The 15,626-nt window shown below is 37.4% G+C and overlaps 1 pseudogene; it reads left to right on the forward strand.

The window, feature by feature from the left end:
• The first annotated feature begins 4,731 nt into the window (after positions 1-4,731).
• LOC141500224 (N-formyl peptide receptor 3-like) lies at positions 4,732-14,517 on the forward strand (annotated as a pseudogene).
• The last annotated feature ends 1,109 nt before the right edge of the window (positions 14,518-15,626 follow it).

The following is a 15,626-nucleotide window of genomic DNA, read 5'->3' on the forward strand; positions in this document are numbered from 1 at the left end:
CCTGCTCTTCAATTTATAGCCTTACAAAGCTACCTGGACATTGAGAGATTAAGAGTTTTGACCATGGTTACAGCTAGTAGTATATGCAAGAAGCAGGGTTTCAATCTGAATCTGAGTTTCCTGTCTGAGGGATGGCAATCTGTATACTATGCTATATTGCTGGTGAGGAGATCTCACACTGAATAGGGAATTATACTAGCTGTCCTAGATGAACTCAACAGCTCCCATGATTTCAATAATTATTTCTATAATGATGAGTCTCTAATCTACTTATCCTGCCTTTTACATGGATCTCTCCTAGTGCCACCAAATTGTTCTTTAATTGTCAGGGTATCACAATGATTGTAATTCCAATAATAGAGATTACAACCAATAATAAGTTGAGAATCTGTCTATCATTCCCCTTTTCTGACCTCTTTACCTCCTCTTTCCTTACTTCTCCCAGACTTGAAATTAAGAAAACAGTTTTCATCTCTGTGTATAATTATTATTGTTACTTTCCTTCTATTGTGACTTTCCTGACTTAATTAGGGAAAAATTATTGCTGGGGATAGGGACTAGGTAATTTACAATGCTTAAAGGATACCTCACTGAAGCCCCTTCCTCAAATTGTACCATTTGAGAAGCTCTGATCTAGTTCAAGATTTTCATTTTACACATAAGGAATCTGGGACCTAGAGATGGGAAAATTATTTGTACAGTATAACACACACACACAGTTATCATGTGAAAATGATCATCTAATGGATCAATAATTATTTATTACATGACAGCTATGTACTAAAAACTGTGCTAGATGTGGGAATAAAAGGACAAGATTGAAGCTTTTCTTATTCTCAAATATTTTAGCTTTTATTGGAAGGCATTTACATTCTATGGGGGAGAAATGGTGTTTCACATTTAGGACTTATAATTCAAAATCCAGTGCACTTTCCACTCTAACCTTCTTTCAGGCTGGTTGTTCAGGACATTTTAAGATATCAGAATTGGAACTGAATATAAAATAGAGAACAGAAAATAACATCTCAAATTTATACAGTGAAAAAATTTTTTTCTAGCAATTTTTACTAAGTAGAATAAACCTATAAGGGAAAATTTTTCCTTTCACTGTTATTAAAAATGCATTTTAAATAAGAGCAAGATAAATTAGGGTGAAAAGAGGTCACTCAATTGTAGAATATAGAATGTAAACACTAAAGAATACCCAAGAGAATAAAATACAGAAGATTTGATTTGGAGGGCACTCTGTGAAAAAGAACAGAGAACATTTGAACCAAAAGGGATTTTGGAAAGATATAGAATGTCAGAAGTAGAAGGATCTTTAGAAGATGAAATATAGAACAGTTTCAGAAGGAAATGAAAGGATAAATTATCATATCATTATTGCCATTATTGAATCATTTCAGTCCTGTCTGACTTTTTTTGTGGCCCCATTTGAGGTTTCTTGACAAAGATACTGTGGTAGTAGTTTGCCATTTCCTTCTCACTCATTTTATAGATCAAGAACTGAAGCAAACAGGGTTAATTGAGTTGCCTAGTGTTTGGTCATCCTGACTCTAAGGACTGGTGCTCTATTTACTGCTCCACCTAGTGCCTTATCACATCATTACAATTTTAATTTTTTTTCACAGTACCAGATATCATTTGATAATATTTATTTTATTTTTGTAAAAATATTTTTGTTCAAATGGCTTTTATACATTACTAAAATATTCTTGTTTAAGAGTAACATAATACCCCTCCCCCAAAATAATATAGACCCTCATGAGCAATAAAGTAAAGGAAAGAGGAAAAATTAAAATTAAAATTGAAAATAATAATAATAATGATTATAGGGGCAGCTAGGTGGTGCAGTGGACAGCAAGCCACCCCCAACCCCATTGCCCTGCAACCCCACCAAAAAAAAACAGAATAAAAAAATAATAATAGGGGCAGCCAGGTGGTCTGCCATCTCCAGGCAGCCCTGGAGTCAGGAGCACCTGGACTCCAAATACAGCCTCAGACACCCAACAATCACCTAGCCGTGCAGCCCTGGGCAAGCCACCCAACCCCAGTTGCCCCACAAACCCCCTAATAATAATAATAATAATAATAATAATAATAATAATAATAATAATGATAAATGTGGTTCAGTCTGTGCTCCAACACCACCAGCTCTGTCAAGGGTGGATCACATTCTTTAGGATAAGTCCATCACAGAAGTTATTTCCATATTTTTCCACTGTTGCCATTGTTGAGTGCAACTCCCTCCATTCATACTTCCCCACTACCATACACTATATTTTCTCTCTCCTTTCACTCTGCCTCTCTTCTTAAATATGCTTAGAGTAGCTGAGTGGTGAAGCAGACTGATCACCAGCCCTGGGGCCAAGAGGTCCCAAGCACACATACCACCCCTAAGACCCAGCAATTACCTGGCCCTGTGGTCCTGTACAGGCTATCCAATCCTAGCCCCTTGCAAGAAGTAAAAAAGAAAATGTGATATCTGACCACTCTCCCCTACCATCCATCCTCTCCTCCATTACTCACATCCCCTCCCTTTCCCCCTGTCCTGTTCCTTTCCTTTTTACTCTAGATGTCTATAACCCATTGAGTATATATGCTGTTTCCTTTCCAAGTCACCTCTGATGAGAGCAAAGTTTCCCTCATTCCCCCTTGTCTTTCCCCTTTCCACATCATTACAATAGCTCATTGTAATTAAAAAAATCTTATTATATGGAAAATCTTAGCCTATTCCACCTCTCCTTTCTCTTACTCCCATTGCATTTCCCTTTTAGCCATTGATTCCATTTTTACAACATATCTTCAAATTCAGCTCACTCTTGTGCTTCATCTATAAAAGCTCCTTCTACCTGCTCTGTTAAATGAGAAGTTTTTGTGAACTTTATTAGTATCATTTTTCTATGCTGGAATACATGTAGTTCATCATCATTAACTCCCTCATATTTTACCCTTCTCCTCTACTCTCTATGCTTCACCTGAGTCCTGTATTTGAAGATTAAACTTTCTGTTCAGCTCCATCAATTTTAACAGGAACATTTGAAATTTTCCTGGTTCGTTGAAAGTCCATCTTTTTCCCTGGAAGAGGATGTTCAGTTTTTCCGGGTAGTTGATTCTCGGTTACATTCTGAGCTCTTTTGCCTTTTGGAATAATATTCCAAGGCCTACGAGCCTTTAATGTAGTTGCTGCTAAGTCCTGTGTGATCCTGACTGTAGCTCCATGATATTTGAATTATGTTTTTCTGGCTGCTTGTAATATTTTCTCTTTGACTTGGGAGTTCTGGAACTTGCCTATATTATTCCTGGGGTTTTTTTTTTTGATCTCTTTCTGGGGGAGATAGGTGGATTCTCTCAATTTCTATTTTGCCTTCTGCTTCTAGAATATCTGGGCAATTTTCCTGTAAGAATTCTTTAAAAATTATGTCAAGACTCTTTTCCTTATCATGACTTTCAGGTATTCCAATAATGTTTAAATTATCTTTCTTGAATCTGTTTTCCATATGAGTTATTTTTTCAATGAGATGTTTCACATTTTCTTCTAATTTTTCATTCTCATGGTTTTGAAGTATTGTGTCTTGACTTCTCATAAAGTCAGTAGCTTCCTTTAGTTCCATTCTACATCCGAAGGATGATGTTCTATGGGGTTCCTAGACTGTGATCAGGTCTGAATGTGGTCAGAGCTCCAGAGTCCTGTTCCAGGTACAGAGGACAAATCTGGGAAGTCTCTCTCCACTTCCCTTCCTTTGGTAAGCTGAGCACTCAAGGTTCAGTTGCCTGGGGGCTCCTGCTTAAAGGCTCTGCTTTCTTCTGTTTCCTGGATCTGGGCTGCAGTGGCCACACTGCTGGCTGAGTGCCCTGAGGGCTAGGCTTCACAAGCTCACTCTGGCAGAGGCCCCCTCCCCCAATCTTCCAAGTTGTGCCTGGTGCTCCCCAGGGTGTAGGTCTGGAAACTGTCCCCACTGCCATGAGCCATGGATCCCAGGTGCCCTGGGGCTTCCTCCAGGAGGCTGAAGTTCCTTCACCCTGGCCAGCCACCCCTCCAACCCTGTGGAACTGAACCTTTCCACTATTTTCTAGATTACCTTGGGCTGGAGAACTGCCTCACTGGAGCCCTCTGTGGGTTCTGTCTCTCAAAAATTTAGTTAGAGTCCTTATTTTATAAATTTTTAAATATTACAGAGAAAGGGCACCTAAGAGAGGCTCTTCTCCTGTTGCCATCTTGGCTCTGCCCCCACAGTACCTACCGCCCCCACAGTACCCTACAATTTTAATATTGCAAATATGTTAAAAGTAGTACTAGCAAAATATTCTTTAGTATATGGCATATTTCCATGAGAATGGAATGGAGACATTCTGAGGGAAATTCAGGATATATAAAGCAGAGGATATCAAATATTTTTTTTAAAGTAGCTCCAGTATAATGATGGGGTGGAGTGGGAGTGGGAGAGTGCTATTTGCTATACCAAATATAATATAATTTCAAACAGATTATCTTCCTCCCACTCCATCAAGTGATCCAAGACTAGTCTTCACCCTTGATCCCAGTCATTGTTCCAAAATAAATCATCAAACATTGATTCATTCCTATGTTTCTTTTCCTCTCCAGGTGTTTTCTCGCATCACACTGACTACTGATAATCATACTAAACATCAAGTTTTCTGTGCTTATTCCTTTGCAAAGATTTAGCACCCCAAACCTTCGGTATCATTAACCTCAGAAAAAGATCTGACATGGAATGGAAGCAGTCAAGGAATCTTGTCTCCTGGGACTTTGAGACCCATATGTACAGTGTAAGGTGACAGGGACTAAAGGATAGTATGCAAATAATTTTTAGAGGAGACATTCTATAGTTAGAAAGGGGGGAACTCTGAAGTAGAGAACAGAGACTGGAGCATCTGGGTCTAAAAGAGGGGAAAAGGTGGTAAATGGGCAATTTGTAAAGAGACAATTTTATTTCAACATTAAGTTAAATATCTTGAAATCTAAAGGAAACTCCTGATAGATCTTCTTTTTTCATTTTTATTTTCACCTCCATCCTTATCCTCAAAATCTGGAAACATTTATCACATATTTACTCTGTATAATGGAGTAGCCAATGTAGGATAACAAAAAAGTTCTATCCTTGAGGGTTCCATCAAACATCATCATTTTAATTTCATAACAACATTATTGTGAGTTGACCTTGATGGATGCAGCTCCTCTAAGCAATTTAGAGAGCCAAGACAACCCTATTAGATTAGCTATGGACAATGTGATCCCCATCCAGAGGAAGAAAAACAAAACAAAACAAAACAAAAAACCTTCAGAATCTGATGAATACTACATTCATTTTTTTTTAAATTTCCCTTATGTACTTCTTTCTCTTTTTTTTAGTACATATTTAAATTTTTTAAAATTTATTTTTATTCTCATTTTGTACAAATGTTTTTCTTCACATTAATAAAATATACTTGTTTACAAGTAAACAAAATACTCCTCCCCCCCGTGAATATAGATAGACTTGCTTGGGCAAAAAAGTAAAGGGGGGGAGAAAAAAAATTAAAATTAAAAAAAATAATAGTAATAATTGTAGGTATGGCCAGGTGGTGCAATGGACGAAGCACCAGCCCTGGAGCCACGAGCACCCGAGTCCATATCCAGCCTCGTAAACCCAATAATCACCCAGCCATGTGACATGCAAGCCACCCAATCCCCACTGCCCTGCAAAAACCAAAAAGAAGAAGAAGAAAAAAAGACCCAAAATAAAATAAAATAGTAATAATAATACAGGTGGCTGGGTGGCAGACAGAGCATTGGCCCTTGAGCCAGGAGCACCCGGGTCCGAATCTGGCCCCAGACACCCAATGATCACCCTGCTATGTGGCCCCACCTAGCCCCACTTGCCCTGCACCCTCCCCCAAATGATAATAATAACAAAAAATGTGTTTCAGTCTTTGTTCCAACACCATCAACTCTGTCGTGAGTGGATCACATTCTTTATGATAAGTCCATCACAAAAGTTACTTCCATATTTTTCCAACGTTGCCATTGCTGATCGCAACTCCCTGCTTTCTTATTTCTCCACTACCATGTACTATATTTTCTCTCTCCTTTCACTCTGACTCTGCTGTAGGGTCGCTAAGTGGTGCGGCAGACAGATCCCTGGTCCTGGGGCCAAGAGGCCCTGAGCCCTCATACCACCCCTTAGGCCCAGAATCCACCTGGCCCTATGGTCCTGGGCAGGCCATCCAATCCCAGCCCCTTGCAAGAAGTAAAAAAAAGAAAATGTGTTATATCTGACCACTGTCCCCCCATGGTCCATCCTCTCCTCCTTTATTCACATCCCCACCCCTTCCCCCTGCTCCCCCCCTCCTGCTGTTTCCTCTCCTAGCCATCTCTGATGAGAGCAAAGGTTCCCTCATTGCCCCTTGCCTCCCCCCTTCCATATCATTGCAATAGCTCATTGTAATAAAAAAATCTTATTATTTGAGATAGCTTGGACTATTCCCCCTCTCCTTTTTCTTTCTCCCATTCCATTTCCCTTTTTTTTCTTATTGACTCCATTTTTACACCATATTCTATCTTCGCCTTCAGCTTTCTGCTGTGCTTCAACTATAAAAGCTCCCTCTACCTGCTCTATTAACTAAGATGGTTCATATGAATATTATCAGTATCATTTTTCTATACATGCAGTTCATCCTCATTAAGTCCCTCATATTTCCCCCCTCTCCTCCAATCTCTATGCTTCACCTGAGTCCTGCATCTGAAGATCAAACCTTCTGTTCAGCTCTGGCCATTCCAAAAGGAACCTTTGAAATTTCCCTGGTTCATTGAAAGTCCATCTTTTTCCCTGGAAGAGGACATTCAGCCTTGCTGGGTAGTTCATTCTTGGCTGCATTCTAAGCTCTTTTGCCTTCCGGTATATTGTATTCCAAGCCCTACGAGCTTCCAATGTAGCTGCTGCTAAGTCCTGTGTGATCCTGACTGCAGCTCCACGATATTTGAACTGTGTCCTTCTGGCTGCTTGTAATATTTTCTCTTTGAGTTGGGAGTTCTGGAACTTGGCTATAATATTCCTGGGGGTTGGTTTTTTGGGATCTCTTTCTCGGGGGGATCGGTGGATTCTCTCCATTTCTATTTTGCCCTCTGCTTCTAGAATATCAGGGCAATTTTCCTGTAGTGATTCTTTGAAAATGATATCAAAGCTCTTTTCCTGATCATGACTTTCAGGTATTCCAATAATTTTCAAATTATCTTTCCTAAATCTGTTTTTCATATCAGTTGTTTTTTCAATGAGATATTTCACATTTTCTTCTAATTTTTCATTTTTTTGGTTTTGAAGTATTGATTCCTGATTTCTGGTAAATTCATCAATCTCCCTGAATTCTATTCTTTGTCTGAAGGATTTATTCTCCTCAGAGAGTTTTCTTATCTCTTTTTCCATCTGGCCAATTTTGCTTTTTAAAGCATTCTTCTCCTCAATAACTTTTTGAACTGTTTTATTCATTTGACCTAAGCTGTTTTTTAGCATGCTATTTTCTTCAGCATTTTTTTGATTTCCTTGACTAAGCTGCTGACTTCATTTTCATGTTTTTCCTGCATCTCTCTCCTTTCTTTTCCCAGATTTTCTTCTAACTCCCTCATTTGATTTTCAAAGTCTTTTTTGAGCTCTATCATAGCCTGAGCCCAATTTCTGTTTTTCTTGGAGTCTTTCGATGGAGGAGCTTGTGCTTCCTCATCTTCAGACTGAGTATTTTGATCCTTCTTGGGCTCATTTGCAAAATATTTCTCAATGGTCTTCCTCTTGTTTCTTTGTTTGTTCATTTTCCCAGTCTAAGCCTGTTTTTTTGGGGTGCTTCCTAAGCTTTTGTGACACTCCCACAAGGGTCTCAGTTTGTGAGGTTCTGTCCTCCCTCTTGGTCTGTGAATGACCATAAGCGCCCCCCTCTACCACGGGGCTGAGGTGGGGGGGCCCTGCTGTTCTATGGGGGGGCCTAGACTGCGATCAGGATCTGAATGTGGTCAGAGCTCCAGAGTCCTGTTCCAGAGGCAGAGGACAGAGCTCTGCAGTCTCTCTTCACTCCCCTCCCTCAGCTCAATGGGCTCATGCCCTGGGGACTCCTGCTTATGGGCTCCACCTGCTTCTGTTTCGGGGTCTAGGCTGCCAAAATACCAGGCTGCTGGCTGTGTGCCCTGAGGGCTGGGCTCCATGTGCTCTCTCTGGCAGAGGTCCCCCGCTGTTCCCCCACTTTGTGCCGGTGCTCCCCGGGGTGCAGCTGAGGCGACTCCCCCTCTGCTGCGAGCTGAGGCTCCCAGCACCCTGGGGCTGCCTCCAGGAGGCTGAAGTTCTTTGGCTCTGGCGGGCCACCCCTCTGGTGGGCCGCCCTTCTGCCCCAGGGAGCAGAGACTTTCTGCTCTTTTCCAGGTTACCTTGAGTAGGAGAACTACCTCAGTGGGTCCCTTTGTGGGTTCTGTCTCTCGAAAGTTTAGTTAGAGTCCTTAGTTTATGGGTTTTTATCAGAGAGCTCCTAAGACTCCATCCTTTCATGTCACCATCTTGGCTCTGCCTAACCTGTACTCCTTTCTCTTAATCCTAATTCCTCATACCAAAAATGACTAATCTGTAAACATACTTTACACAAATGTGCATGTACAATATTTACTTGACTATCACAGCTGAGGGAAGGAAAATGGGAAGGAAGGGTGAAGGGAAATTTTTTTAACCTTAAAAATATACATATGCATATAGATGAGTGTTGAAAAATTTTCACAAAATATATTTGAAAAAATAAAATATCAATAAAAAGAGAGAGAGAGAGTCCCATAGTCAAATTGGGGAGAACATAGACTAAAGGCAAACAATTGCAATGTATAAAGAGAGCTTTTTTCTTAATATCCTAGAAAGAAATGGAAGATATGAGACAAGTTCAGGTCCTGGCAATGCTATACACTTGTAACGTGATCTTGGCTAGGCTGTTTCCAATTTCTGATTCATAGCTTCCTTCCTGTTTCTTTCTTTCTTTTTTTTAATATACAGTTAATCCTCCTACATCATGAGAGTTATATCTGGAAAATCTGCATAAATATTTTTGGGCTTGCCTTGTTATCAAAAAAGAAGTCTAAATAATTGTGGCATTACAAGATAAAATTGCTGATATTATACAGTAGATAGATATATTTTATATATTTATGAGTCTATAAGCTTTTTTGTATGTCATCTGCTGGTCTTTCACATCATATGAAGTTTCTGCAAAACTCCTACCAAATTCCAATTTATTTCTTTTTTCTTTGTTTTTTTAAAGGCAATGGGGTTAAGTGAGTTGCCCAAGGTCATACAGCTAGGTAATTATTAAGTGGCGGAGGCCAAATTTGAACTCAGGTCCTTCTGACTCCAGGGCCAATGTTCTATCCACTGGACCACCTAGCTGTCTCCCACCCCATTTAACTTCTTATGTCAACCCATGATAGACTGAAACCATGGGGAAAGTTGTGATATGGAAGGGATAACTTTTTTGATATCTTCTGTTTATGAAATTCATTTCCCAGCATAATTTTTTTCCTCTTTCCACCTGCAGCTTCTTTTCTATAAAGTAATGAATCACAGATTTTAGAATTGAAAGAAACCCCCTTCACAGGTCATCTAATTCAACCCATACCTGAAAAAATGGGTATCTTCAATGACATATTTGACAAGAGATCCTCCAGATTTTGTTTAGAGAAAGCTAGTAAAGAAGGATCTCCTTATTTCCCAAAAGTGTCCATTTTACTTTTGTATATTCATATTATTCAAAAGATTTCCTTATATTAAGCCTAAATATATCTCTTTACATCTCCCACAAATTACTGCTTTCTAGAGATAAGTATATCATGTATTAATTGTGCTCGTCTATAGTACAGCTCTTCAAATACTCAAAAATAGCTATCATGTCTCATTAAAGTTTTCTATTCCATAAAAATAAAATGTTTCAAGTACTTCCAATTAATTCTCATGTGACACAAACTCAAGTCTCTTCAACATTTTGATTGACTTACTATAGATAATACTTCCCAAAATGTGACCACAGAAACTAGGCACAATACCACATAACACTCCAGACATATTCTGACCAGGCAAGAATCACAGGGAGTAAAATCTCTGTATTGTTGGAAATTATGCCTCTCTATAATTATCTTATGATCAAATTTGCAGTTTGGAAATACAGTTGCCATAGTTCACTGCTAAATTATATTAAACTCATAGTTTAAAAAGACTCCCAGATTTACTTAAACTTTTTTTAAAATTATTTTTAGCAAAAATCTGCCTTTTCTTTTCACTTTTTTCAATCTCCATTGAGAAAGGCAGGGAAATCCCCACCTTGTTTATAAATATGTATAATCAAGCAAAACAAAATTCCACATTGACCATATTCAAAACAATTTATCCTAATCAGTACTCCCAGTTCATATTTGTTAGAAGGTGGGTAGATGCTTCATTGCAAATCTTCTGGAATCATGATTGGTCATTGGATCAGAATTTCTAAGTCTTTCTGAGTTTCTTGTTTTCACAATGTTGTTGCATCAATTCATACAAATTTTCTGGGATTCCTCCAAAACTATCCCCTTCATGATGTCATTCAGAACATTAGAATTACAATCTTAACTTTCTTAGTCCTTCTCCAATTAATGATTATTCCTCTAGTTTTAAACTCTATGCCACCACAAAATAAAAGAATAAAATGCAGTTTAGCAAAACTAATCAATGCATTAAATCAGCCTAACAGTACAAGCTATCTTTCTTATCTTTAGTTCCCTGCCTCTTCAAAAGAAAAGAAGTACATTACCATAGCTCATTTTCAATGACAAGTATGTGCATAAGAATATAACAATCACAATTATTATTGTTGTTTCCTTTCAATTTACATTATTGAAATATTTTTATATTTTCTTTTCATGGTTCTGTTTATTTTACTTGATATTATTTTATATGTTTCCCTTTGCCTCCCTGTATTCTTCATAGTCATTGTTTCTATTGGGACAAAGGTATTCCATCCCATTCTATCACACCTTGGGTCTTTTTTCCCCCTTTTTGGGAAATGTACTTAACTGTATTGTCTTGTACATTATGTAGGTACATTATGACTTGTCCATAGCATTTACTGCCTGCCAGTCACTGTTCTAAGTTTTAGGAATATTATCTCATTTGATATTCACAACAATCCTGGGAGTTAGGTACAGTTATTATATCCCTTTTTCAGATAAGAAAACTGATGTAAACAGAGTAATCGACTAACCCAAGGTAAGACAGCAAGTAAGTATCTGAGGTTGAATTTGAATTCAGGTATTCCTATCTCTGGGTCTGACATTCTATTCACTGTTCTACCTAGCTGCTCTGTGTAAAAATAAGTTCAGAATCTTTCCGGGAATTGACATTAAAGTCACTGGTCCAGAATTTGTATGCTATTTTTATTTTAAATAGAAATCATCCTGCAGTACTTCTACTCATCAAAACATTTCAAGAATCCCTGAAGAGTACTTAGCAATTGCAATGTTCAGTAGTTTTCCTGGTTTAAATAATTTGTATTTTTAAAAGACAGCTAATCTATCTTTATATCTCCTTACCTATTATCAATTTATGTTCTTTTGGCAGGGAAAACAAGTAAAATAAAATTTCAGCACCTCTGCCTTCTCACCATCATTAGTTATTGCCATCTCATCCAACCTAAGCAGGTATCCTCTTGCTTCTTGGATCCTATTACTTTCCATAAGTTAAACATTTTCATTTTATTTTTTCTTATTTTTGTTAGCAGCTCATTTTCAGGTGTTTCACTTGTGACACTATTTTAACAGAACTATTATTTTTCTCTTCCTTGAGACCAGAAACTGTCTCTCTTTTTTTCTATTTATATCCCCAATGTTTAGCATATTGTTTGGCACATAGTAAATCTTTTTTCATTCGTTCATTAATTCACCCATTCATTCACTACAGCATCTTTATTTATTCTAATAGTCTAAGCTCTGTTTAATGTCTCCTTTCAGTTCTATTATTCTATAGCTTAAGTTCTAAAAGGTCTTTTAGTTCTGACATCCTATGTTTGAAAATATTTTCTAATGTCCTTTTATGATTTAATAGTCTGTGGTAAAAGATCCTCTCCATTTTGGACATTCTTTTTTTTTTTAATTTTATGGTTCCATTCATCTCTAACAATTCATATTCTAAGGTCTTTAATATTTGAAATCTTAACTCTTCTCAGGTCTTATATACTTTCTTTTCCATTATAAGATTTCAAATCCTAAAATTTTATGTTCTTTGTTCAAAGGTCTCTTCTAGATCTCAAATTCTATTATTTAGGTTCTGAGGATCTTTTTAAATTCTTCAACCCAGTGTTCTAAGTTTTTATAAACCTTCTAAGCATTCCACCAACATTTCATACTCTAGGTTTCCTCTTAGATCTAAGATTTCATATGTACTTTCCTTCCAACTCTAACCTATACAGATTCTATGTTCACAAATACCTTCTAGCTCTAATGGTTTATATCACATTTTAGTCATTCTAGCTGTAATCTTCTACATGCTATGTTTTCAGGTCTCCTCTGCTTTCAAATCTTATCATCCATGTTTTTAAGCTCTTCCCCAGTTCTAACATTATAGTCTATGTGCATGCCTTTAGATCTTTCCTGTCTTTAACCATTATGCTTTAAATGTCCTTCCAACTGACAATGTGTGTTCTATGTTCTATATTCTAAAACCCCTTCTAACTTCACACTAGTTAAAGACTCTCTGGGGATAGCTAGGTAGTGTGGTGGATAGACAATTGACCCTGGAGTCAGAAGGACCTGAATTCAAATCCAGTGCCAGAAACTTAAAAGTTACCTAACTGGGTGACCCTGTGTAAATCACTTAATTCCATTGCCTTGCAAAAAAACAGAAAAATAAATACATAAAAAATAAAGCCTCTCTGAGTCTTTAAGGAAGTTGTTATTTGATCCCTGACTTCAGAGTGCCTCAAATATATTCTGCACTCTCTTGGCAGAATGATTACTTCTATAGCTTACATATATATATATATATATATATATATATATATATATATATATATATATATATATATATATATATATATATATATATATATATATATATACATTATTTTATTTCTGTAATGCTTTCCATCACACTATCTCATTTGGTTCTCACAGCAGCTCTTTGCATGAAGTAATTTAGAGGTTGTTATCCCTATTTCAAAGATTAGGTAATGGACTCAGAAAATTAAAATAATGTCTGAAATTAAGTTAGTCAATAATGGGTCAATGACTGAGTTAAGACACCCTCAAAATCAGGTCTATTGAGTCCTTTGTTCTTTCTTCTTGATGATACTCCTGAGAGATTAGATTTAAACCACTCTTTTTTGCAAATACTTGTAGGAAAGAAAAAAGTGGGTGAATAGCACTTAGTGGGAAGCTGATTTGTTGGTGTGTAAATAGGAGTGAATTATGTCTTTTTTAGGTCCTTCTCTTGGAGGACATGACAATATTACCCCAGGATGTCTTTTTAGCACAATTAGACACAGCTGTTGACTCCTCTCACCAGGTCTGGGATGTCCTTAACATCTTACTGTAATCATCTTTGAAATAATTTTCTTCTTGGGCAAATTGGCAATGCATTTGCCATTTGGGTGCCTGATTTTCCTTTGTTTCATACCATCAACACCATGTGATTTGTCAACCTTGCTCTTGCTGACTTTGCTTCCTTCCCTTCCCTTCAATATGAACTTTATGATTATGCATAGACACTAGCCACTTGGTCAGGCTCTCTGCAAACTCCATGGTACCTTAAATAACCTCAACCTGTTTGCCAGTATCTTCCTAGTGTCCCTATTTTCTGTGGATCACTACATCACTGTCCTTCAGCTTCTTTGGGCCAGGAAACAGCAAAGATCACACCTAACCTGGATCATGGCCCTTGCCTTCTGTTACTTCACTAATGATCAAGGACACAATATCAAGGTGCTACCCACTGCTAAAACAACAATATCTGGAATGAAACCCATTGAAGGCATGAACTGTGGTGGTAGATCACCATCCCTTAGTACCATGCACTTATGATCATCCATTCAGTATGTGACTTTGTGGGGCCAGTGATTGTCATTGGGTTCTATTATGGTCTGATATGTATCAAGCTTTGGCAGAGTAAGCTTGTATTGCTTGGCTGGTCATTTCAATTCTTCATGGCTTTGGTTGTTGTTTTCTTCCTCTACTGACTGCCCTTTAATGTACTCCAGTGAATACATTTTATTTCCTTTTAGAATCACCATCAGTCTCTCTATACCATTGTTCATCACTTGGACTCAAAAGTCACTTCATTGGCTTTCTTGAATAATTGCATCAACTTAGTGCTTTATGTTTTCATTGGACATGATTTTTCACAAGCAGCTGCTCTGCTCTCTTCAGTGGTGCTGGACGAAGAAGCCTTGGCTAAAGAGTTACAGGGCAAAAGACATCCCTGCTTCAGGCCAAAAGAATATAAGCTACCCTTGGACCTTGTCTCTACAAAGCTATAATATCAATAAAAGGTTATAAGGTTATAAATAAATAAAGATCACTATCAACACTCATTTATAGTTTGCAACCCATGATTTTCAAATTCACTTGACAGTGAACCCTCTGTATCCTGGAGCAAGTTAACCCTATATTTTCTTATCTACAAAATTAGGTTGTTAAACTAGATAGTTTCTAAGCTTCCCTTCAGTTTTAAATGCTGTGATTCAAAAGACTGAGGGAAATTAAAGGAGAGTTGAAATGATACAATCCTTGCTTTAAAGGAGCTCTTGATCTTTTAAAGGAGGATCATAGCATCATAAATGTATAATTGAAAGGGGATTTAGAGATCCTTTCATCCAAGGATGCTTAACTTTTGGTTCATGGATCCTGAAATTTTCCATGAATAGTTTTAAGTCTTACCATGAATTTGGATTAGAAAAAAAATATTTGTTTTTTTTTAATATAATTGGATTATTTTGTAATCCTGTGCATTTTGTTTCATGCATTTAAGGGCATTATTCTGTGAAGAGGTCTTTAAGTTATACCAGAATGTAAAAGGGATCCATGAAACCAAAAGCATTGAAAGCTCTTGCTCAACCATTTCCTTTTACATTTAACCTCTCACATTTAGTGAGAGGTTAAGTGAATTGCTAGTTTAAATTGTGACTTAATTACCCAAGGTCATTCAGATGGAGGTGGCAAAAACTGATTTTGAAGTAAATCTCCAGGTACCCAAACCAGTGCTCTTTCCAATCTACCCAACTTGGCATTGAACATTTATAATAAAACCAGACAGTTCAAGTTCAGTGGTACAAAGTGCTAGAAATGTCAGATGAAGGTATGACTGCTGTATGCTAGAGTACTCAGGATTCTTGTCCTAATGGATGAAGAGAGAGACTTGATTTGATTCTGAAGAATGAAAAGATCTGGAGAGGTGAAAGATGGCAGAGAGAACAGTAGAAAGGATATTTCAATGAAACATTTTAATGGAGACAAAAGATGACATACTTAAAAATTTTGTATGTAAAACTTGGAGGTATATCAAACACACTAGATGGCAAAATCATAATCCAAAACTATTTCTAAAGAGATAACTTATAAGAAAAGACCTAGAGAGATAGTAGTTCCT

The sequence above is a fragment of the Macrotis lagotis genome, chromosome 1, assembly GCF_037893015.1.
Source record: "Macrotis lagotis isolate mMagLag1 chromosome 1, bilby.v1.9.chrom.fasta, whole genome shotgun sequence".
Taxonomy (NCBI): Eukaryota; Metazoa; Chordata; class Mammalia; order Peramelemorphia; family Peramelidae; genus Macrotis; species Macrotis lagotis.